The following is a 25,540-nucleotide window of genomic DNA, read 5'->3' as shown; positions in this document are numbered from 1 at the left end:
TCACATGTAAATCAGCCCAGCTGAGCAATGCCAAAAGTCAACTAAAGCACTATTTGCAAATCAATGCTCTCATCATTATCGCGCAATCATTACTTTGCAGGTTAGATAATTCCAAGAAGATGTCTTCTTTACAATTGCTGCAAACTTTCTTTTCATCAATTTCTACTCATCCTGCTAAACTGGAATTATTTTAACTATGTAAGATATTGTACCACACCATGCAATGCATTACCCCTCACAAACCATGAGAAATCAGTGGCAACTGCATGACCAAGCCTATTAGGGCATTCCAGGAGATTTTCAATATTAAGTCTAACCTGCAGCTATCACTTTGAAAATTCGTTTTCAGAACAGATATGGATAAAGCTTTTCAACCCTTTTGTTAAGAGTAGGTTCAGCAAATTCAAATATGGCAGAAGTTGCATCTTCAAAAGTTTACACATTTAACATCTGTATATAATTCTAACAACAGGAAATGGTGCCAAATTTGCAGGCAGTATTAAAATAAATAATCTAATAAATATTTCTGAGGATCAAACGATCCACAATTGAAAGGGCAAAAACAACATCAAATAGAGCCCAATGACTAACAATGTAAGGGGACACATTTCAGATTAGATTAGATTACTTACAGTGTGGAAACAGGCCCTTTGGCCCAACAAGTCCACACCAACCTTCCAAAGAGCAACCCACCCATACCCATTCCCCTACATTTACGCCCTTACCTAACACTACAGACAATTTAGTATGGTCAGTTCACCTAACCTGCACTTTTTTTTTGGACTGTGGAAGGAAACCGGAGCACCCAGAGGAAACCCACGCAGACAGTTGCCTGAGGCGGGAATTGAACCCGGGTGTCTGGCACTGTGAGGCAGCAGTGCTAACCACTGTGCCAACGTGCCGCCCTATTTCGATGAGAAAAGATGAAAAGGGAAGTGCTATGTGGCATGCAAGAACAGAAGGATTTAGGAGTTGAGAATCACAAGACATTAAAGACATAGAAGGGTAAAAATACTCATGTAACACTAGATTTATGGCAAGAAACATAAAACAGATTGTAAAGTCTAAATGTAATGGTGCAAATATATTTGAAACTTTAGTAAGTCCATAGTTTGAACATGTGCACTTTTAGACTCCAAACTAAAAGAAAAGGTTAAGGTAATAAAGATTACACTGCAGATTGAGTAGACACTGTTTGATATCATGAAATACAACTACACTGAAAGACCTGAAAAATGAGGTCTGTATTCATGAAGCCTAAGAGTACGGAATACTTTATCAACAGCACTCTCCATTTGTCTTGCCACCTTTAATGACTTATCTACATAGATACCTGGTTCTCTGCACCTGCATACTCGTAAAAGAGCACATTTTATTTTACATTGTCTCCCATGTACTTTGTACCAAAGTGAATAACTTCACACTTCCCCATATTGGACTTCATCTGCCACTTACTTGCTCAATCACTATGCCAATGGCCTTTTTAGGTTTTACACTGTCCTCCCCACAGTTTAAACTTCTCTCAAGTCTTGTGCCAGTCGCAAACTTTGAAACTGTCCCCTGCACACCAAGATCTAGATCATTAACACCACTCCAACTCCTTGTACCTATTAGTGAACATGCTCTCTTTCCTATTCCTCAGGCAATTGTATGTTAACAAACAAGCAGAACATTTTTTTAAAAAACTGATTCACTGTTTGAAAGATAGGGGACAGAACTGCAGAACATTAAGAAGTCAACAAAGTCTTGATGGTGGAAGTCCAATCCAAAATACCCAGTGTAAGAATTTTTGAAGGATATTGCAAGATTAGAGCCAGCGACGCATGGAGAAACGAAAAGCTCAGTGTAACAAGAGACTTTATCTTGTGGTGCTAAACCTCTGTGAGAAGAACAGTGCCCAGAAAATTGAATTGCAATTGCGTTAATTAATTAATACAACTTCAGTAAGGTGCATTAATTGCCTTGTAAATAATGTTTGAACGATACTGTGTTCGTGTTATGAAATCTTGTCCTTCAGTTCTTTGTGCCACTGCTAGGAAAATCATCTTTTCTCATAATATGCTGTTTCTCTCTACGGGGATTGTAACAACAGATTTTAACTCAAGGAGTTCTTAGCCAAAGCTGGGGACTCAGAAAAATTTAAAGTACCCTTCAAAAAAGTTCCACCCACTATAGTTTACAATGCACAAAAGAACCTCAATTATGTGAATATCAATTAGCTGAATATCAGATTATCCGACGGAGATCTTGAGGTCCCGATAGAAACATTACATCAAAGACGTGTTTTCAACACTGATTGAGTCTTTTGTTTACAGTGATTAAAATTGGCAGTGTTGGGCGGGGTTGGGGGCGGGGACGGGGTTGAGGGGCGGGGGCGGGGAGGGGGCGGAGAGGGGGCAGGGTCCGGGCGGGGTTGGGTGAGGGAGCAATGTTGGACGAGGATGGGGGCAGTGGCAGTGTTGGGTGGGGTTGGGGGCGGGGACGGGGTTGGGGGCGGGGAGGGGGCGGAGAGGGGGAAGGGTCCGGGCGGGGTTGGGTGAGGGAGCAATGTTGGACGAGGATGGGGGCAGTGGCAGTGTTGGGTGGGGTTGGGGGCGGGGACGGGGTTGGGGGCGGGGAGGGGGCGGAGAGGGGGAAGGGTCCGGGCGGGGGCAATGTTGGACGGGGTTGGGAGAACGGGATTGGGGGACGGGGACAGGGGCGTTGGCAGGGCGGGGGTGGGGGAAGGGTCCAGGCAGGGCAGGGACAGGGTCCAGGCAGGGCGGGGGCAGGATCGGACAGGGTTGGGGGCGGGGGCAATATTGGACGGGGTTGGGGTTGGGGGGGGGGGCGGGGGCAGAGTTGGACGGGGTTGGGGGCGGGGGCAATGTTGGACGGAGTTGGGGGTTTCAGTGTTGGGTAGGTTGGGGGCGGGGGCAGTGTGGGAAGGGGTTGGGAGCAGGGGCAGTGTTGGAGGGGTTTGGGCACGGGGGCAGTGTCGGAAGGGGTTGGGGGTGGGGGCAGTGTCGGAAGGGGTTGGGGGTGGGGGCAGTGTCGGAGGGGGTTGGGGCCGGGGGCAGTGTCGGAGGGGGAAGGGGGCGGGGGCAGTGTCGGAGGGGGAAGGGGGCGGGGGCAGTGTCGGAAGGGGAAGGGGGCGGGGGCAGTGTCGGAGGGGGAAGGGGGCGGGGGCAGTGTCGGAGGGGGAAGGGGGCGGGGGCAGTGTCGGAGGGGGAAGGGGGCGGGGGCAGTGTCGGAGGGGGAAGGGGGCGGGGGCAGTGTCGGAGGGGGAAGGGGGCGGGGGCAGTGTCAGAGGGGGGTTGGGGGCGGGGGCAGTGTCGGAGGGTGTTGGTGCGGGGGCAGTGTTGGAGGGGGAAGGGGACGGGGGCAGTGTTGGAGGGGGTTGGGGGCGGGGGCAGTGTCGGAGGGGGTTGGGGGCGGGGGCAGTGTCGGAGGGGGAAGGGGGCGGGGGCAGTGTCGGGAGGGGGAAGGGGACGGGGGCAGTGTTGGACGGGGTTGGGGCGGGAGCAATGTTGGGCGGGGTTGGGGGTGGGGTGGGGTTTGAGCTGGTCTGGGGTGGGGGCAGTGATGAACAGTGTTGGGGCAGGGACAGTGTTGGATGGAGCTGAGGCTGGGGCTGGGTTGGATGGGGACGGGGTTGGGGGCGGGGCAATGTTGGACGGGGTTGGGGGCGGGGCAATGTTGGACGGGGTTGGGGGCGGGGCAATGTTGGACGGGGTTGGGGGCGGGACAATGTTGGACGGGGTTGGGGGCGGGGCAATGTTGGACGGGGGCGGGCAGGGGCAATGTTGGACGGGGTTGGGGGCGGGGCAATGTTGGACGGGGGCGGGCAGGGGCAATGTTGGACGGGGTTGGGGGCGGGGCAATGTTGGACGGGGTTGGGGAGGTGTTGGACGGGGTTGGGGTCGGGGTCCGTGTTGGGGTCGGGGGCCGTGTTGGACGGGGTTGGGGCACTGGCAGTGTTCGATAGGATTGGGGGCGGGGGTGGTCTTGGACGGGGTTGGGACGGGGGCAGTGTTGGACGGGGTTGGGACGGGGGCAGTGTTGGACGGGGTCGTGGGCGCAGGCCATGGTGGACGGGGAAGGTCGGGGCAATGTTGGGCGGGGGAAATGTGGGGCGGGGGAAATGTTGGGCAGGGTAGGGGCGGGGGCAATGTTGGGCAGGGTTGGGTTTGGGCAGGGGCAATGTAGGGCGAGGGCAATGTTTGGCGGGGTTTGGGCAGGGGCAGTGTTCAACGGGGTTGGGGCCGGGACAATGTTGGACGGGGATGAGGCTAGGGCTGGGTTGGACAGGGATGGTGAGCGGAGGCAGTGTTGGACGGGGTCGGGGGCGGGGGCAGTGTTGGACGGGGTCGGGGGCGGGGGCAGTGTTGGACGGGGTCGGGGGGCAGGACAGTGTTGGACGGGGTCAGGGACCGTGGCAGTGTTGGACGGGGTCAGGGACCGTGGCAGTGTTGGACGGGGTCGGGGGCGGGTGCAGTGTTGGACGGGGTCGGGGGCGGGTGCAGTGTTGGACGGGGTCGGGGGCGGGTGCAGTGTTGGACGGGGTCGGGGGCGGGTGCAGTATTGGACGGGGTCGGGGGCGGGTGCAGTGTTGGACGGGGTCGGGGGCGGGTGCAGTGTTGGACGGGGTCGGGGGGCAGGACAGTGTTGGACGGGGTCAGGGACCGTGGCAGTTTTGGACGGGGTCGGGGGCGGGTGCAGTGTTGGACGGGGTCAGGGACCGTGGCAGTTTTGGACGGGGTCGGGGGCAGGACAGTGTTGGACGGGGTCGGGGGCGGGTGCAGTGTTGGACGGGGTCGGGGGCGGGTGCAGTGTTGGACGGGGTCAGGGACCGTGGCAGTTTTGGACGGGGTCGGGGGCCGTGGCAGTGTTGGACGGGGTCGGGGGCGGGTGCAGTGTTGGACGGGGTCGGGGGGCAGGACAGTGTTGGACGGGGTCAGGGACCGTGGCAGTGTTGGACAGGGTCGGGGGCGGGTGCAGTGTTGGACGGGGTCGGGGGCGGGTGCAGTGTTGGACGGGGTCGGGGGCGGGTGCAGTGTTGGACGGGGTCGGGGGCGGGTGCAGTGTTGGACGGGGTCGGGGGCGGGTGCAGTGTTGGACGGGGTCGGGGGCGGGTGCAGTGTTGGACGGGGTCGGGGGCGGGTGCAGTGTTGGACGGGGTCGGGGGCGGGTGCAGTGTTGGACGGGGTCGGGGGGCAGGACAGTGTTGGACGGGGTCAGGGACCGTGGCAGTGTTGGACAGGGTCGGGGGCGGGTGCAGTGTTGGACGGGGTCGGGGGCGGGGGCAGTGTTGGTGGGGTCGGGGGCGGGTGCAGTGTTGGACGGGGTCGGGGGCGGGTGCAGTGTTGGACGGGGTCGGGGGGGCAGGACAGTGTTGGACGGGGTCGGGGGCGGGTGCAGTGTTGGACGGGGTCGGGGGCGGGTGCAGTGTTGGACGGGGTCGGGGGCGGGTGCAGTGTTGGACGGGGTCGGGGGCGGGACAGTGTTGGACGGGGTCGGGGGGCAGGACAGTGTTGGACGGGGTCGGGGGCGGGTGCAATGTTGGACGGGGTCGGGGGGCAGGACAGTGTTGGACGGGGTCGGGGGCGGGTGCAGTGTTGGACGGGGTCGGGGGGCAGGACAGTGTTGGACGGGGTCGGGGGCGGGTGCAGTGTTGGACGGGGTCAGGGACCGTGGCAGTGTTGGACGGGGTCGGGGGGCAGGACAGTGTTGGACGGGGTCGGGGGCGGGTGCAGTGTTGGACGGGGTCGGGGGGCAGGACAGTGTTGGACGGGGTCGGGGGCGGGTGCAGTGTTGGACGGGGTCGGGGGCCGGGGCAGTGTTGGACGGGGTCGGGGGGCGGGTGCAGTGTTGGACGGGGTCGGGGGCAGGACAGTGTTGGACGGGGTCGGGGGCGGGTGCAGTGTTGGACGGGGTCGGGGGGCAGGACAGTGTTGGACGGGGTCAGGGACCGTGGCAGTGTTGGACGGGGTCGGGGGCAGGACAGTGTTGGACGGGGTCGGGGGCGGGTGCAGTGTTGGACGGGGTCGGGGGGCAGGACAGTGTTGGACGGGGTCAGGGACCGTGGCAGTTTTGGACGGGGTCGGGGGCAGGACAGTGTTGGACGGGGTCGGGGGCGGGTGCAGTGTTGGACGGGGTCGGGGGCGGGTGCAGTGTTGGACGGGGTCGGGGGCGGGTGCAGTGTTGGACGGGGTCGGGGGCGGGTGCAGTGTTGGACAGGGTCGGGGGCGGGTGCAGTGTTGGACGGGGTCAGGGACCGTGGCAGTGTTGGACGGGGTCGGGGGCGGGTGCAGTGTTGGACGGGGTCGGGGGCGGGTGCAGTGTTGGACAGGGTCGGGGGCGGGTGCAGTGTTGGACGGGGTCAGGGACCGTGGCAGTGTTGGACGGGGTCGGGGGCGGGTGCAGTGTTGGACGGGGTCGGGGGCGGGTGCAGTGTTGGACAGGGTCGGGGGCGGGTGCAGTGTTGGACGGGGTCAGGGACCGTGGCCGTGTTGGACAGGGTCGGGGGCGGGTGCAGTGTTGGACGGGGTCGGGGGCGGGTGCAGTGTTGGACGGGGTCGGGGGCGGGTGCAGTGTTGGACGGGGTCGGGGGGCAGGACAGTGTTGGACGGGGTCGGGGGCGGGTGCAGTGTTGGACGGGGTCGGGGGGCAGGACAGTGTTGGACGGGGTCGGGGGCGGGTGCAATGTTGGACGGGGTCGGGGGCGGGTGCAGTGTTGGACGGGGTCGGGGGCGGGTGCAGTGTTGGACGGGGTCGGGGGCCGTGGCAGTGTTGGACGGGGTCGGGGGGCAGGACAGTGTTGGACGGGGTCGGGGGCGGGTGCAGTGTTGGACGGGGTCGGGGGCGGGTGCAGTGTTGGACGGGGTCGGGGGGCAGGACAGTGTTGGACGGGGTCGGGGGGCAGGACAGTGTTGGACGGGGTCGGGGGCGGGTGCAATGTTGGACGGGGTCGGGGGGCAGGACAGTGTTGGACGGGGTCAGGGACCGTGGCAGTGTTGGACAGGGTCGGGGGCGGGTGCAGTGTTGGACGGGGTCGGGGGGCAGGACAGTGTTGGACGGGGTCAGGGACCGTGGCAGTGTTGGACAGGGTCGGGGGCGGGTGCAGTGTTGGACGGGGTCGGGGGCGGGACAGTGTTGGACGGGGTCGGGGGCGGGTGCAGTGTTGGACGGGGTCGGGGGGCAGGACAGTGTTGGACGGGGTCGGGGGCGGGTGCAGTGTTGGACGGGGTCGGGGGCGGGTGCAGTGTTGGACGGGGTCGGGGGCGGGTGCAGTGTTGGACGGGGTCGGGGGCGGGTGCAGTGTTGGACGGGGTCGGGGGCGGGTGCAGTGTTGGACGGGGTCGGGGGGCAGGACAGTGTTGGACGGGGTCGGGGGCGGGTGCAGTGTTGGACGGGGTCGGGGGCGGGTGCAGTGTTGGACGGGGTCGGGGGCGGGTGCAGTGTTGGACGGGGTCGGGGGCGGGTGCAGTGTTGGACGGGGTCGGGGGCGGGTGCAGTGTTGGACGGGGTCGGGGGCGGGTGCAGTGTTGGACGGGGTCGGGGGCGGGTGCAGTGTTGGACGGGGTCGGGGGGCAGGACAGTGTTGGACGGGGTCGGGGGCGGGTGCAGTGTTGGACGGGGTCGGGGGGCAGGACAGTGTTGGACGGGGTCGGGGGCGGGTGCAGTGTTGGACGGGGTCGGGGGGCAGGACAGTGTTGGACGGGGTCGGGGGCGGGTGCAGTGTTGGACGGGGTCGGGGGCGGGTGCAGTGTTGGACGGGGTCGGGGGGCAGGACAGTGTTGGACGGGGTCGGGGGCGGGTGCAGTGTTGGACGGGGTCGGGGGCGGGTGCAGTGTTGGACGGGGTCGGGGGCGGGTGCAGTGTTGGACAGGGTCGGGGGCGGGTGCAGTGTTGGACGGGGTCGGGGGCGGGTGCAGTGTTGGACGGGGTCAGGGACCGTGGCAGTGTTGGACAGGGTCGGGGGCGGGTGCAGTGTTGGACGGGGTCGGGGGCGGGTGCAGTGTTGGACGGGGTCGGGGGGCAGGACAGTGTTGGACGGGGTCGGGGGGCAGGACAATGTTGGACGGGGTCAGGGACCGTGGCAGTGTTGGACGGGGTCGGGGGCGGGTGCAGTGTTGGACGGGGTCGGGGGCGGGTGCAGTGTTGGACGGGGTCGGGGGCGGGGGCAGTGTTGGACGGGGTCGGGGGCCGTGGCAGTGTTGGACAGGGTCGGGGGCGGGTGCAGTGTTGGACGGGGTCGGGGGCGGGTGCAGTGTTGGACGGGGTCGGGGGCGGGTGCAGTGTTGGACGGGGTCGGGGGCGGGTGCAGTGTTGGACGGGGTCGGGGGCCGTGGCAGTGTTGGACGGGTACGGGGGCGGGTGCAGTGTTGGACGGGGTCGGGGGCGGGGGCAGTGTTGGACGGGTACGGGGGCGGGTGCAGTGTTGGACGGGGTCGGGGGCGGGTGCAGTGTTGGACGGGGTCGGGGGCCGTGGCAGTGTTGGACGGGGTCGGGGGGCAGGACAGTGTTGGACGGGGTCGGGGGGCAGGACAATGTTGGACGGGGTCGGGGGCGGGTGCAGTGTTGGACGGGGTCGGGGGCCGTGGCAGTGTTGGACGGGGTCGGGGGGCAGGACAGTGTTGGACGGGGTCGGGGGGCAGGACAATGTTGGACGGGGTCGGGGGCGGGTGCAGTGTTGGACGGGGTCGGGGGCGGGTGCAGTGTTGGACGGGGTCGGGGGGCGGGGGCGGGTGCAGTGTTGGACGGGGTCGGGGGGCGGGGGCGCGTGCAGTGTTGGACGGGGTCGGGGGCGGGTGCAGTGTTGGACGGGGTCGGGGGCGGGTGCAGTGTTGGACGGGGTCGGGGGCGGGTGCAGTGTTGGACGGGGTCGGGGGCGGGTGCAGTGTTGGACGGGGTCGGGGGCGGGTGCAGTGTTGGACGGGGTCGGGGGCGGGTGCAGTGTTGGACGGGGTCGGGGGGCAGGACAGTGTTGGACGGGGTCGGGGGCGGGTGCAATGTTGGACGGGGTCGGGGGGCAGGACAGTGTTGGACGGGGTCAGGGACCGTGGCAGTGTTGGACGGGGTCGGGGGCGGGACAGTGTTGGACGGGGTCGGGGGGCAGGACAGTGTTGGACAGGGTCGGGGGCGGGTGCAGTGTTGGACGGGGTCGGGGGCGGGACAGTGTTGGACGGGGTCGGGGGCGGGTGCAGTGTTAGACGGGGTCGGGGGCGGGTGCAGTGTTGGACGGGGTCGGGGGGCGGGGGCGGGTGCAGTGTTGGACGGGGTCGGGGGCGGGTGCAGTGTTGGACGGGGTCGGGGGCGGGTGCAGTGTTGGACGGGGTCGGGGGGCAGGACAGTGTTGGACGGGGTCGGGGGCGGGTGCAGTGTTGGACGGGGTCGGGGGCCGTGGCAGTGTTGGACGGGGTCGGGGGCGGGTGCAGTGTTGGACGGGGTCGGGGGGGCGGGGGCGGGTGCAGTGTTGGACGGGGTCGGGGGGCGGGGGCGCGTGCAGTGTTGGACGGGGTCGGGGGCGGGTGCAGTGTTGGACGGGGTCGGGGGCGGGTGCAGTGTTGGACGGGGTCGGGGGGCAGGACAGTGTTTGACGGGGTCGGGGGCGGGACAGTGTTGGACGGGGTCGGGGGCGGGTGCAGTGTTGGACGGGGTCGGGGGCGGGTGCAGTGTTGGACGGGGTCGGGGGCGGGTGCAGTGTTGGACGGGGTCGGGGGCGGGTGCAGTGTTGGACGGGGTCGGGGGCGGGTGCAGTGTTGGACGGGGTCGGGGGCCGTGGCAGTGTTGGACGGGGTCGGGGGCGGGTGCAGTGTTGGACGGGGTCGGGGGCGGGTGCAGTGTTGGACGGGGTCGGGGGCGGGTGCAGTGTTGGACGGGGTCGGGGGCGGGTGCAGTGTTGGACGGGGTCGGGGGCGGGTGCAGTGTTGGACGGGGTCGGGGGTGGGTGCAGTGTTGGACGGGGTCGGGGGGCAGGACAGTGTTGGACGGGGTCGGGGGCGGGGGCAGTGTTGGACGGGGTCGGGGGCAGGGGCAGTGTTGGACGGGGTCGGGGGCGGGTGCAGTGTTGGACGGGGTCGGGGGCGGGTGCAGTGTTGGACGGGGTCGGGGGCGGGTGCAGTGTTGGACGGGGTCGGGGGCGGGTGCAGTGTTGGACGGGGTCGGGGGCGGGTGCAGTGTTGGACGGGGTCGGGGGCGGGTGCAGTGTTGGACGGGGTCGGGGGCGGGTGCAGTGTTGGACGGGGTCAGGGACCGTGGCAGTTTTGGACGGGGTCGGGGGCCGTGGCAGTGTTGGACGGGGTCGGGGGCGGGTGCAGTGTTGGACGGGGTCGGGGGGCAGGACAGTGTTGGACGGGGTCAGGGACCGTGGCAGTGTTGGACAGGGTCGGGGGCGGGTGCAGTGTTGGACGGGGTCGGGGGCGGGTGCAGTGTTGGACGGGGTCGGGGGCGGGTGCAGTGTTGGACGGGGTCGGGGGCGGGTGCAGTGTTGGACGGGGTCGGGGGCGGGTGCAGTGTTGGACGGGGTCGGGGGCGGGTGCAGTGTTGGACGGGGTCGGGGGGCAGGACAGTGTTGGACGGGGTCAGGGACCGTGGCAGTGTTGGACAGGGTCGGGGGCGGGTGCAGTGTTGGACGGGGTCGGGGGCGGGGGCAGTGTTGGTGGGGTCGGGGGCGGGTGCAGTGTTGGACGGGGTCGGGGGCGGGTGCAGTGTTGGACGGGGTCGGGGGGCAGGACAGTGTTGGACGGGGTCGGGGGCGGGTGCAGTGTTGGACGGGGTCGGGGGCGGGTGCAGTGTTGGACGGGGTCGGGGGCCGTGGCAGTGTTGGACGGGGTCGGGGGCGGGACAGTGTTGGACGGGGTCGGGGGGCAGGACAGTGTTGGACGGGGTCGGGGGCGGGTGCAATGTTGGACGGGGTCGGGGGGCAGGACAGTGTTGGACGGGGTCGGGGGCGGGTGCAGTGTTGGACGGGGTCAGGGACCGTGGCAGTGTTGGACGGGGTCGGGGGGCAGGACAGTGTTGGACGGGGTCGGGGGCGGGTGCAGTGTTGGACGGGGTCGGGGGGCAGGACAGTGTTGGACGGGGTCGGGGGCCGTGGCAGTGTTGGACGGGGTCGGGGGGCGGGTGCAGTGTTGGACGGGGTCGGGGGCAGGACAGTGTTGGACGGGGTCGGGGGCGGGTGCAGTGTTGGACGGGGTCGGGGGGCAGGACAGTGTTGGACGGGGTCGGGGGCCGTGGCAGTGTTGGACGGGGTCGGGGGGCGGGTGCAGTGTTGGACGGGGTCGGGGGCAGGACAGTGTTGGACGGGGTCGGGGGCCGTGGCAGTGTTGGACGGGGTCGGGGGGCGGGTGCAGTGTTGGACGGGGTCGGGGGCAGGACAGTGTTGGACGGGGTCGGGGGCGGGTGCAGTGTTGGACGGGGTCGGGGGGCAGGACAGTGTTGGACGGGGTCAGGGACCGTGGCAGTGTTGGACGGGGTCGGGGGCGGGTGCAGTGTTGGACGGGGTCGGGGGCGGGTGCAGTGTTGGACGGGGTCGGGGGCGGGTGCAGTGTTGGACGGGGTCGGGGGCGGGTGCAGTGTTGGACAGGGTCGGGGGCGGGTGCAGTGTTGGACGGGGTCAGGGACCGTGGCAGTGTTGGACGGGGTCGGGGGCGGGTGCAGTGTTGGACGGGGTCGGGGGCGGGTGCAGTGTTGGACAGGGTCGGGGGCGGGTGCAGTGTTGGACGGGGTCAGGGACCGTGGCAGTGTTGGACGGGGTCGGGGGCGGGTGCAGTGTTGGACGGGGTCGGGGGCGGGTGCAGTGTTGGACGGGGTCAGGGACCGTGGCCGTGTTGGACAGGGTCGGGGGCGGGTGCAGTGTTGGACGGGGTCGGGGGCGGGTGCAGTGTTGGACGGGGTCGGGGGCGGGTGCAGTGTTGGACGGGGTCGGGGGCGGGTGCAGTGTTGGACGGGGTCGGGGGGCAGGACAGTGTTGGACGGGGTCGGGGGCGGGTGCAGTGTTGGACGGGGTCGGGGGCGGGTGCAGTGTTGGACGGGGTCGGGGGCCGTGGCAGTGTTGGACGGGGTCGGGGGCGGGTGCAGTGTTGGACGGGGTCGGGGGCGGGTGCAGTGTTGGACGGGGTCGGGGGCGGGTGCAGTGTTGGACGGGGTCGGGGGCGGGTGCAGTGTTGGACGGGGTCGGGGGGCGGGACAGTGTTGGACGGGGTCGGGGGCGGGTGCAGTGTTGGACGGGGTCGGGGGCGGGTGCAGTGTTGGACGGGGTCGGGGGGCAGGACAGTGTTGGACGGGGTCAGGGACCGTGGCAGTGTTGGACAGGGTCGGGGGCGGGTGCAGTGTTGGACGGGGTCGGGGGCGGGTGCAGTGTTGGACGGGGTCGGGGGCGGGTGCAGTGTTGGACGGGGTCGGGGGCGGGTGCAGTGTTGGACGGGGTCGGGGGCGGGTGCAGTGTTGGACGGGGTCGGGGGGCAGGACAGTGTTGGACGGGGTCAGGGACCGTGGCAGTGTTGGACAGGGTCGGGGGCGGGTGCAGTGTTGGACGGGGTCGGGGGCGGGACAGTGTTGGACGGGGTCGGGGGCGGGTGCAGTGTTGGACGGGGTCGGGGGGCAGGACAGTGTTGGACGGGGTCGGGGGCGGGTGCAGTGTTGGACGGGGTCGGGGGCGGGTGCAGTGTTGGACGGGGTCGGGGGGCAGGACAGTGTTGGACGGGGTCGGGGGCGGGTGCAGTGTTGGACGGGGTCGGGGGCGGGTGCAGTGTTGGACGGGGTCGGGGGGCAGGACAGTGTTGGACGGGGTCGGGGGCGGGTGCAGTGTTGGACGGGGTCGGGGGCGGGTGCAGTGTTGGACGGGGTCGGGGGCGGGTGCAGTGTTGGACGGGGTCGGGGGGCAGGACAGTGTTGGACGGGGTCGGGGGCGGGTGCAGTGTTGGACGGGGTCGGGGGCGGGTGCAGTGTTGGACGGGGTCGGGGGCGGGTGCAGTGTTGGACGGGGTCGGGGGCGGGTGCAGTGTTGGACGGGGTCGGGGGGCAGGACAGTGTTGGACGGGGTCGGGGGCGGGTGCAGTGTTGGACGGGGTCGGGGGGCAGGACAGTGTTGGACGGGGTCGGGGGCGGGTGCAGTGTTGGACGGGGTCGGGGGGCAGGACAGTGTTGGACGGGGTCGGGGGCGGGTGCAGTGTTGGACAGGGTCGGGGGGCAGGACAGTGTTGGACGGGGTCGGGGGCGGGTGCAGTGTTGGACAGGGTCGGGGGCGGGTGCAGTGTTGGACGGGGTCGGGGGCGGGTGCAGTGTTGGACGGGGTCGGGGGCCGTGGCAGTGTTGGACGGGGTCGGGGGCGGGTGCAGTGTTGGACGGGGTCGGGGGGCAGGACAGTGTTGGACGGGGTCGGGGGCGGGTGCAGTGTTGGACGGGGTCGGGGGCCGTGGCAGTGTTGGACGGGGTCGGGGGCGGGTGCAGTGTTGGACGGGGTCGGGGGGCAGGACAGTGTTGGACGGGGTCAGGGACCGTGGCAGTGTTGGACGGGGTCGGGGGCGGGTGCAGTGTTGGACGGGGTCGGGGGCGGGGGCAGTGTTGGACGGGGTCGGGGGCGGGTGCAGTGTTGGACGGGGTCGGGGGCGGGTGCAGTGTTGGACGGGGTCGGGGGCGGGTGCAGTGTTGGACGGGGTCGGGGGCGGGTGCAGTGTTGGACGGGGTCGGGGGCGGGTGCAGTGTTGGACGGGGTCGGGGGCCGTGGCAGTGTTGGACGGGGTCGGGGGGCAGGACAGTGTTGGACGGGGTCGGGGGGCAGGACAATGTTGGACGGGGTCGGGGGCGGGTGCAGTGTTGGACGGGGTCGGGGGCGGGTGCAGTGTTGGACGGGGTCGGGGGGCGGGGGCGGGTGCAGTGTTGGACGGGGTCGGGGGGCGGGGGCGGGTGCAGTGTTGGACGGGGTCGGGGGCGGGTGCAGTGTTGGACGGGGTCGGGGGCGGGTGCAGTGTTGGACGGGGTCGGGGGCGGGTGCAGTGTTGGACGGGGTCGGGGGCGGGTGCAGTGTTGGACGGGGTCGGGGGCGGGTGCAGTGTTGGACGGGGTCGGGGGCGGGTGCAGTGTTGGACGGGGTCGGGGGCGGGTGCAGTGTTGGACGGGGTCGGGGGCAGGACAGTGTTGGACGGGGTCGGGGGCGGGTGCAATGTTGGACGGGGTCGGGGGGCAGGACAGTGTTGGACGGGGTCAGGGACCGTGGCAGTGTTGGACGGGGTCGGGGGCGGGACAGTGTTGGACGGGGTCGGGGGGCAGGACAGTGTTGGACAGGGTCGGGGGCGGGTGCAGTGTTGGACGGGGTCGGGGGCGGGACAGTGTTGGACGGGGTCGGGGGCGGGTGCAGTGTTGGACGGGGTCGGGGGCGGGTGCAGTGTTGGACGGGGTCGGGGGGCGGGGGCGGGTGCAGTGTTGGACGGGGTCGGGGGCGGGTGCAGTGTTGGACGGGGTCGGGGGCGGGTGCAGTGTTGGACGGGGTCGGGGGGCAGGACAGTGTTGGACGGGGTCGGGGGCGGGTGCAGTGTTGGACGGGGTCGGGGGCGGGTGCAGTGTTGGACGGGGTCGGGGGCCGTGGCAGTGTTGGACGGGGTCGGGGGCGGGTGCAGTGTTGGACGGGGTCGGGGGGCGGGGGCGGGTGCAGTGTTGGACGGGGTCGGGGGGCGGGGGCGCGTGCAGTGTTGGACGGGGTCGGGGGCGGGTGCAGTGTTGGACGGGGTCGGGGGCGGGTGCAGTGTTGGACGGGGTCGGGGGGCAGGACAGTGTTTGACGGGGTCGGGGGCGGGACAGTGTTGGACGGGGTCGGGGGCGGGTGCAGTGTTGGACGGGGTCGGGGGCGGGTGCAGTGTTGGACGGGGTCGGGGGCGGGTGCAGTGTTGGACGGGGTCGGGGGCGGGTGCAGTGTTGGACGGGGTCGGGGGCGGGTGCAGTGTTGGACGGGGTCGGGGGGCAGGACAGTGTTGGACGGGGTCGGGGGGCAGGACAGTGTTGGACAGGGTCGGGGGCGGGTGCAGTGTTGGACGGGGTCGGGGGCGGGTGCAGTGTTGGACGGGGTCGGGGGCGGGGGCAGTGTTGGACGGGGTCGGGGGCGGGTGCAGTGTTGGACGGGGTCGGGGGCGGGTGCAGTGTTGGACGGGGTCGGGGGCGGGTGCAGTGTTGGACGGGGTCGGGGGCGGGTGCAGTGTTGGACGGGGTCGGGGGGCAGGACAGTGTTGGACGGGGTCGGGGGCGGGTGCAGTGTTGGACGGGGTCGGGGGCGGGTGCAGTGTTGGACGGGGTCGGGGGCGGGTGCAGTGTTGGACGGGGTCGGGGGGCAGGACAGTGTTGGACGGGGTCAGGGACCGTGGCAGTGTTGGACGGGGTCGGGGGCGGGTGCAGTGTTGGACGGGGTCGGGGGCGGGTGCAGTGTTGGACGGGGTCGGGGGCGGGTGCAGTGTTGGACGGGGTCGGGGGCGGGTGCAGTGTTGGACGGGGTCGGGGGCGGGTGCAGTGTTGGACGGGGTCGGGGGGCAGGACAGTGTTGGACGGGGTCGGGGGCGGGGGCAGTGTTGGACGGGGTCAGGGACCGTGGCAGTGTTGGACGGGGTCGGGGGGCAGGACAGTGTTGGACGGGGTCAGGGACCGTGGCAGTGTTGGACAGGGTCGGGGGCGGGTGCAGTGTTGGACGGGGTCGGGGGGCGGGGGCGGGTGCAGTGTTGGACGGGGTCGGGGGCGGGTGCAGTGTTGGACGGGGTCGGGGGCGGGTGCAGTGTTGGACGGGGTCGGGGGCGGGTGCAGTGTTGGACGGGGTCGGGGGCGGGTGCAGTGTTGGACGGGGTCGGGGGCGGGTGCAGTGTTGGTGGGGTCGGGGGCGGGTGCAGTGTTGGACGGGGTCGGGGGCGGGTGCAGTGTTGGACGGGGTCGGGGGCGGGTGCAGTGTTGGTGGGGTCGGGGGCGGGTGCAGTGTTGGACGGGGTCGGGGGCGGGTGCAGTGTTGGACGGGGTCGGGGGTGGGTGCAGTGTTGGACGGGGTCGGGGGGCAGGACAGTGTTGGACGGGGTCAGGGGCGGGTGCAGTGTTGGACGGGGTCGGGGGCGGGGGCAGTGTTGGACGGGGTCGGGGGCGGGTGCAGTGTTGGACGGGGTCGGGGGCGGGTGCAGTGTTGGACGGGGTCGGGGGCGGGTGCAGTGTTGGACGGGGTCGGGGGTGGGTGCAGTGTTGGACAGGGTCGGGGGCGGGACAGTGTTGGACGGGGTCGGGGGCGGGTGCAGTGTTGGACGGGGTCGGGGGCGGGTGCAGTGTTGGACGGGGTCGGGGGCGGGTGCAGTGTTGGACGGGGTCGGGGGCGGGGGCAGTGTTGGACGGGGTCGGGGGTGGGTGCAGTGTTGGACGGGGTCGGGGGCGGGGGCAGTGTTGGACGGGGTCGGGGGCGGGTGCAGTGTTGGACGGGGTCGGGGGCGGGGGCGGGTGCAGTGTTGGACGGGGTCGGGGGCGGGTGCAGTGTTGGACGGGGTCGGGGGCGGGTGCAGTGTTGGACGGGGTCGGGGGCGGGTGCAGTGTTGGACGGGGTCGGGGGCGGGTGCAGTGTTGGACGGGGTCGGGGGCAGGAGCCAATCTAGGGGAATTGAATCAGACATCCTCACACGTGAGCTGGGCTAGTTGTAAGAGGAGTATCCCATGTTTAACAGCCGGAATAGGACAGGTGAGCGGATTCAATGGTAACTTTCAAAAGGGGATTGAACAGTTACTTGAAGGGAAAAGAGCTGTGGGGTTATTTCAACAAGTTGACCAGACAGGCACATTTGAGTCAAACAGGTTCCTTCAATCCAGTATCATTCTGATTCTATCCAAGACTTGATGTCAGTCAAACCATGCTGATCACAGATGGAACTTTAATGCTCACATACACACTAACTTACTTTGAGCTTCCTACCAACATATTTGAACTTCATAATATATGGGACTTCAAGTGCCTCCTGTATTTGTTAATCCAATTACCGACTGGACAACTGCAGAGTTACAAAATTAGCTGAAGGCAAATCATTGCATATTTATCAGTTCCATATGTCCAATTGTTAGCAAGGACTGCAACTGTTGCTCAATTTTACAGCTTTGTTGTTTTCCCTTCTTTCATAAAGGTGAAGAAACAAGGCAAAACCTTTCATTTAAGGAAGAAAAGGTACCAGGAAAACATGCCAGCGTTTATCTTGATGTTACTGAAAGGAGTCTCATTCAGTGACTTGAAAGTGAGCTTCATTAAGCATTTGTGAACGAGAAAGAGTTTGCCAGAGTTTGATGCAGTATCCAATTAACAAAGCCATCTGCACAGGGATAGAAAATATTGCCATCCTCATGCCTGACTGGTTTTCACTAGTTAAAATGACAAATATAAATCAAGTTGATGGCTATTTCGAAATCTGGAAATCTCATTCCACTGTAGATTACTAAGGTAAGTTTACAGTTTACCATATTAAACAGTGGCCATTACTGGTCACACCACTAGGCGTCGACTGAGGCACTAGAAACAACAAGAGCCTGTCCACACTGGAAAATCCACCTGGCTAGTAATTTGGGACTTGTCAAAATTGGGAGAGCTTTCCACACTGACTAGTTGAGCAACAGCTTGATATTGTCTCTAGGACATGATCATGGGAATGTGACTATGCCCCAAACAAAAATATCACCATCCTGAGCCTACCCCTTCATCTATTTTCCCAGACAACCTCAGGATCAATTTTTTCATACCTTATTTGAGTTCACCAGATGGAGAATCAAATTGCTCTCCCTCGAAATAATCTGAAATTCTACATCATGTTATGGTCACTATCCCTTGGGTTTACTCTCAAGAAGGCCAATCTGACGTCTGTCATGGTGACAGTCAGTACAGCTGCACCGGAGGCTGCTGGAGCAGGTGACATCTGTTCAAAACCAGCGTAGAATACGCTGAGCTCATCGGCTAGGGTTGCATTGCTGCCTACGATTCTGAGAGACTTTGCTTTGTAGCCTGTTATGCTGATGCCTATGTTGATTATCACCCGCTCCAATCTCTTCTCCTTTATTGCTACATTCCTTTTTCTCTCTGCATTTGAATGGTACTCGCTATCAGTGCTGTGGTCAGTTTGACTCTTCCTCGTTACAGTCTCTGACCTTGTCCACACCAGGAGCAAGAACTTCGTAACTTTTGGTCAAGGACCCTGGCTAAGGCCCCTCCAAAACTTAAATTCTGGAATCCCACAGCTGTCTCACAATTAGTCACACCCTTTTGTTCCTGATCACTGACCAAATTTGATGTAAATAATCTTAGGTAAATACTCTGTCTCTTGGGACAGAGTATCCAGGTACCTCTCCCCTCTTCCTGATGTGTCACAATGTCCACAGCTGAGACTCCAGATCATTATCAAGCCGAAGTTTATCAAGTACAAACGCTTACTACAGATACTGTCAGTATGGATTTTACAAGAGTCCACCAGCTCCCACATACTAGAGCTTCAACACCTTGCCTACCCAGCCATTTCTATTCTGCTCACTTCATTAGTTGGATGATAAATATTTTAAATGTGAATTTCCGAGCTGTAATCTTTAATAATGTCTTACAATTTAAATAACTTGGCTAATCAAAAGGGAGACAAAATACATACCCACCAATCAACTTGTGTTCCTGTAACATTACATCTCGGCTGAAATCGGTTGAAAGGACTCTCTGTTACTGACTTTTAATCTCCCACTGCCGATTCCCTTCTTACATAGGTCCACTCTCCTAGTCTGCTTCACAAGTGATATTGACTTGCTGCACTCTTCCCAGACTGTTTCACAGTGATGCTGGCCTGCTGCACAGAGTCCAAGAAAGACTAAGCGATTATTGTCAGTATCTCCATAATTTCCACTGTCACCTCCCTCACTGTTTGTGGATGTATCACATCCAGTTCTGGTGTCCTGTCAACTTTAAGTAGAGATAGCCTATGCAACACTTCTTTTGTTTTTAATCAATGTTAAAGTTTTCAGAAACTGAATTTCCACCTTCTTCACCAGGGCTGGACTAGAATCTTCTTCCTTGGTAAAGATGGATGCCAAGTATTTGTGTTTTTCCTGACAATGTCTGACTCCAATTTAATCAACCCAGACCCATTTTTATCCCATTAAAACTTCATATTCTTGATTACCTTTTTCATAATTACGCTAAACCTATCATAGTGATCATTATCTCCTAAAGGTTTTCTCACTAACACTTAATCTATTTGGTCCACCTCATTCCCAAGAACCAGGTGTAGCAATTCTCCCTTTTTCATTGGACTGGATAGATATTGCTGTAGAAAATCCACCTGGACATATTGTGATGACATTATGGCTTTAAGGGGTGTATTTGGTCCTGAATGTTTTGAAGAAAAGTTTTAAAAGCAGAGCTGACGAGCAGGGTACGCACAGGCACTATAGTAAAAGGTTCTTGAGGCCTTGGAGAGTTTTTCCCCAAGTTGGAACAATAGAAGCAACCTGAATGGGTGTGGTCAAGCTGCCACAGAAGCAGGATTTCTAGTTTTTCAGTAGCAATTGCTGCTGGGGTCTTGAATATGTCGAAGTTATGGTTTTTTTTTGCTCTCTCAGTTACAGCTAAAAGCTGGGGGTTCTCTTCCTGCTGCTGGAATTACATTTGAGACAATCTATTTTTCTGAACCTGCCTTTTCCCAAGGTTTATGGGATGTTACTATATTGGACCAGTTACTGTTTAGTAGTAAAAAAAAAGACTATTACTCTGGTAAGTTTTCCAAAAGAGTTAATTATTCCAATGTCTTTTCTTTTGTTGTATTTTAACTATAGTATATGAATAAAGTGCGTTTAGCTTCAAATCTGGTGGTTTCACTGAGAATGTGCATAGAGTATAAGCAGGCGGGGAGAGAGTTATATTTTGAGTTTTGTGAAACAAGAGGTTCAGCTGAGCAGGATGCAGATCAGTTAAGAACTTATAGTTAGCAATAGGGTACTGGAGGCAAGGGTAAAGGTGGAAAAGCATTCATTATATAGAGCCATTTAACAAGATGAGGTAGCATTTAGTATGTAATGCAGTTAACAAGGTGAAAAGTATTAATTGCATGAATCCATACAAGTTAAGAACATTCATTGTATAATGGGAAAGTGCTTGGTCTCTGCTATTGGTACTCCTTGATTGTAACAGTCAGCCAATTAATATGTATGTTGTGGTATCTAGATGCTCCTCCCTGTAAAATGACTATATCATTCACTAAGAAACTGCTGTTCCAGAGAAGATCCAGAACCCATGTCTCTGTGCACATGGGCGATCGTTCTCTCTCCCTCCAGGGCCCGGAATAACAATGAAGCATGTAAATTATACTGTCTCTCTGAGCATTTTGCCTCAACTGAGGGAGGAAACGGGACGACATGACCAATCAAATTGCATCTGGAGAACAACACCTTACAATTACCTTTGAAATAGGAAAAAGCTGGATGTAGAATATCCTCTGAATATATTCTGAGAGGCGGCGGGGCGGGGGGGGGGGGGGTGTTTGGTGTGGTCCATAACAGCACATTTACAAACTCTTGTGCCTCTTTGTCTTTCACACGATTATTATTGTATTACGACACGGCGGTGAATGCCTCTGTTAATTGAACAAATACCCAAAAAAACCTCACCTTGCCTCGTAATCTGTTAAAGTATAAGTGACAGAAAATTCCCAAATTCCACTTTTCAAAAAAATACTATTTATTCTTTAACTCTAAAAGTGAACATTAAACAACAACTATTTACAACTCTAAACCTCCTCTCTCCTGACTGTTATCTGCCTCCAACTCTACAACAATCTACTGTTCCAATAACCACCACTATTAAAACTACATCAACTCAATTTTAAAAACCAGACAGTGAGGGTCCTCTTTGGTGTTGTCCTCTCTGGCTGTAGATCTCCCTGGGTCAGCTTTGGTCTGTTGCTGCAAAAAAGTTTCATATGAAAAAGGTACTTTGATAGAAAGTGTTTTGTTCGCAGTTACTCTGGCAGTTGGTCACTCTCTGTCTCTGGTTAACTCTGAAAATGCCAGCTTCGCTATACCCCAAACTTCACATCATCTCACTGGTTTGATGTTGGCAAAACAGCAAAATTCAAATTCCATTGGGTTTTAGTATCTTGGAGCATAATTTAAACAGATTGGTTAAATTTGAACTGTTGTTAAAACGTAGCATCGAAAACTCAGGTATCTGTTTCACAGCCAAATGTCACATATTTTCAATTTTCCAGTACACTCTGAGGCTGCTAGTCAGTCACATGACAGAGGCCTGCAAGCTCTCAGTGCAAAACAACCTTCTCTCTCTCAAAGGTACAGTACATGCCTTCAACTTCATAACAATTGTTACCAAGACCAGACAAGGTTAGACAACGAACTCCCTTCGTTTAAAACTCCTCTCTCAGTCACAATAAGTACATCTTTTATTTCTTTTTTGGCATGTAGCTATCAGATGTCAATTAAAATTAATTACCCAAATCTAAAATGAAGGTGAGCACACTCTTAAGTGAGAGGCTGAAGTTTTATTACCTATTAAACCTGAGAAAAATAAGTAAACACGATATCTAACACGTACACACAACACAGGTAATATGTAATAATTGAGTATGTCAACCAATAAATAGTCTTGGTCAGGATGTAGAAATGGTGGGTAGTGTGCTAAGTGATTCCCAGGTATAATATTTGGAGAAGTTTTTCAGATTTATGCCTTAAATGGCTTCCCCAGGGGAGGATCTATTAGGAGGAGCCCACAATGAAAATAATATGGACAAGATAGTATTGCCAAATTCACTTCAGAGCAAAGGAACAGAAATAAAAGTTCAAACTTGTTCATTGAGTTGTACGTAATTGTTCCCACGGGTAATATTATTCACTGGCAACATTTCAGATTATTCTGTAATTGTTTCCAAACATATTAGCTAATTTTATCCAAGTAAACAAATCTAAAAGAGACTAATTTCAATGTAATGAGGATGAAGTGGAACTGCAGCCTGGCACTGAAAGTTGTAGTGGAACAGCTGATCCTTAAAGAGATACTGAGTCACGAGCTAGACACATTCTTAACAAGGTGTAAGACAAAGAAGCCAGAAACAGAGCTGTGTGGATGACAAAAGAGGCACCACAGAAGCAGGCTGCTTTCACAAAAGAGGTGACAATGAACCAGTAAAGAACATTTCCAATCACATGGCTCTTGCACAATTTCACAATATCCAAAAGACCTTTACAAAAAATGACGCACTTTGGCAGCACACGAGCCAATGTGCAATCAGCAAGATCCCATAAAGAGAAACGTGAGAATGACCAGATACTTTGCTGCAGAAATGGTGAATAGTAACTAACCTGGATTCTGGGAAAACTTCCCTGCTCTACTTGGAAATAGTACCATGGAGATCTCAAAGAAACATCTAAAATTCGAACAGGATTAAACAAGGTAACCCATGTCCAGAACTGGGCCAGAGTACATTTAGGACAGAAAACCAAAAATGTTGGAGATCACAGCGGGTTGGGCAGCATTCATGGAGGGACAGCAAGCTTTACTTTGAGTTTAGATGACTTTTCATCAGAGTCATCGAGCCATCTAGACTCGAAACGTTAGTTTACTTTCTCTCCGTGGATGCTGCCTGACCTACTGTGACCTCCAGCATTTGTTGTTTTCAGTAGCTTGCAGCATCTGCAGTAATTTGCTCCTATATTTGGGACTGAGATGGTTTTAATGAAATGCATTAATTCTCTCAAATCCTCCAGTACATGAACTGCAAATGGTTACCATGCAGTTGCAGCAAGCCATTAAGAAAACTAATAACATGCTATCACTTATTGCAAGGGGAATTGACCAAAAAGGTTGAGAGGTTAAGCTTCAGTTACACAGGGCTTTCATAACACTACTCTGGAATACAGTGTACAGTATTAATCTCTTTATTTAAAGGAGGATATAAATGCATTGGAGATGGTTCAGGGCAGGTCTACTGGTCTAACACCTGAAATGAGTGGGTTGTCTAATAAGAAAATGCCTGTCAAGCTAGGCTTGTATCCACTGAAATTCTTGAGTCTGTCCACAAGTCGATTTGTATACAAACTGAACACAATGCAGGACAATTTTAAAGTAGTTGTTCATAAGTACTCCTCTAAATAGGATCACGTGTGTAAGTACGAGCGCCCGTAAGTCAAAAGATTCATTAATCAGAGACACTCGCGGTCTGTGAATAAAAGTAGTTAACTTTGACTTGTTCACAGACATTATTTTCTTTATTCAGTGAAAGATTCAGCAATTCAGGGGACCTTCTCCTCCCTCTGAAAAAAACATTAAACTGTAAGCTCACATGCTGTAAATCTCTGCAATCAATAGTTAATTGTCACATAAGAGCTTTGAAATGCACTAAATGCCAATTTTTTAATTTACTTTGACAGTTCCTGTTTTATAGTTTAAATTTACCTTTTTTTGCAATCCATAAAGGAATATAAATCTAATCATAAAGGGAGTCTGTATCTATTTTCAGGTCTAATTATACAGTTCCATGTAATTAATTTCTACCACAACCACGGATTTGCAGTAACACCCTTAAAACCTAGTCACAGAAGTATTTATTGTGCGCGTGCTCTGGCTGGAGCAATAGCTCTTACATAAATGGCCTCCCATTTAGGAGTGGTGCCAATTAAGTACACAATTAATGGTCCCCTAAACAACTTAATTGAGCTCCACTCGTCAAGACTGATGATTTCTGAGAACATTTGCAGTCCGAGATACTCTGACTTCAAAATTTTTTGTTCCAGGGTGTAGGTTTGCTCGCTGAGCTGTAGGTTTGATATCCAGACGTTTCATTACCTGGCTAGGTAACGTCATCAGTGGCGACCTCCAGTGAAGTGAAGTTGTTGTCTCCTGCTTTCTATTTATATCTTGCTCCTGGATGAGAGCTCAAGAACAAACCACGACAAGCAGACCAAACACAGCCAGAAACCTAACCACCTTACCATATATCAAAGAAGTTTCAGAAATGACAGCCAGACTACTAAGACCTCTCGGAATCCTAGCAGCACACAAACCCACCAACACACTCAAACAAAAACTAACAAGCTTAAAGGACCCAGTACAACCCATGGACAAAACCAACGTCATCTACAAAAATTCCATGCAAGGACTGCCACAAACACTACGTAGGACAAACAGGGAGGAAGTTAGCCACCAGGATACACGAACCAGCTAGCCACAAAAAGACACGACCCTCTCTCCCTCGTAGCCCTACACACGGATGAAAAAAACCCACCATTTCGACTGGGACGACACATCTGTCCTGGTACTGGCTAAGCAAAAACATGCCAGAGAATTCGTAGAGGACTGGCACTCCAACCACAACGCCATAAATAAATGCATAGATCTTGATGCCATCTATCAACCCCTCAGAAAATGAACAGGAAATGACATCACCACAAACCTCATCCAGGAGAAAGATATAAATAGAAAGAAGGAGACAACAGCTTCGCTTCACTTGGAGGTCGCCACTGATGATGTTACCTAGCCAGGTAATGAAACGTCTGGATATCAAACCTACAGCTCTGTGAGCAAACCTACACCCTAAACCTCAACCTAAGCTACAAACCTTCACAAACGTTGCAATTTGTGTTCCACTTCTGTGACATTTTACAAAAGCTGTCTTTATCAGCTATTCTGAGAGAAAAAAAAGCTTCTCATTCAAATCTCTTAACCTTCTCCATGTGTGCTAGGTTTATCAGGTTATTCCCTTTACCCCAACATCCCCCATCTCCTGCCCCCACCAAGAAGCCCAATGTTTGAGAGTTAGACTAGTGATCTTGTCCCTTAGTTGGCAGACCAGTCATCCAGTTTCTTTGAATATTATTGATATCTATTTGCTTATTGTCATATGTTATGTTTTCTACAATATTGTATATGTGTTGTTTGCTGATGTCATGTCAGAACATCCACACAGATACAACCATCACACTTGAGGACACCACCCACCACATAGTTGGCAGACAGACAACGTTGGCCGAGTCACATATCTATCTCATACGCTGCAGGAAAAGATGCCCCAAGGCATATATTGGCGAGACAATGCTACAGAGACAGATGAATGGACACCATGCAGCAATTGCCAGACAGGAGTATTCCCTCCCAATCGGTGAACGCTTCAGCAGTCAAAGGGCACTCAGTCTCCTATCTTTGGGTAAGAGTCCTCCAGGACTTTGAAATACACAACAACACAGGATCACTGACTAGAAACTGATAGTCAAGTTTCATATGCATGAAGACCGCCTCAACTATGATCTTGCATACATGCTGCATTGCAGGTGACACCACCACACTGTTCTGTACCTGTAAAATCTTCCTTACTGTCTTGTCTTGACAGCATCACTTTGATAAATTGTTAGGACCTCTCTACCTTAATTAGTTTATATAGTTTTGGTTTTCTTATCTCTCACTCTTTCTCTCACAAACATGTTCACAAACATGTATATACACACACACACACACACACACACACACACACACACACACAGATTCATTTCATCCAAGATGTTTATTTGCAGATACATTCTATTTTGTTCA

At 58.5% G+C, this 25,540-nt stretch overlaps 1 protein-coding gene across 1 annotated transcript in view; it reads right to left on the bottom strand.

Moving 5' to 3' along the window:
- Positions 1–25,540, bottom strand: part of rad18 (RAD18 E3 ubiquitin protein ligase) — a 299,135-nt gene that overhangs the window by 198,909 nt on the left and 74,686 nt on the right. The window lies entirely within an intron of this gene.

The sequence above is a fragment of the Hemiscyllium ocellatum genome, chromosome 14, assembly GCF_020745735.1.
Source record: "Hemiscyllium ocellatum isolate sHemOce1 chromosome 14, sHemOce1.pat.X.cur, whole genome shotgun sequence".
NCBI classification, from domain to species: domain Eukaryota; kingdom Metazoa; phylum Chordata; class Chondrichthyes; order Orectolobiformes; family Hemiscylliidae; genus Hemiscyllium; species Hemiscyllium ocellatum.
The sequence above is the reverse complement of the archived record's forward strand: the minus strand, read 5'-3'. Positions and strand labels throughout refer to the sequence as shown.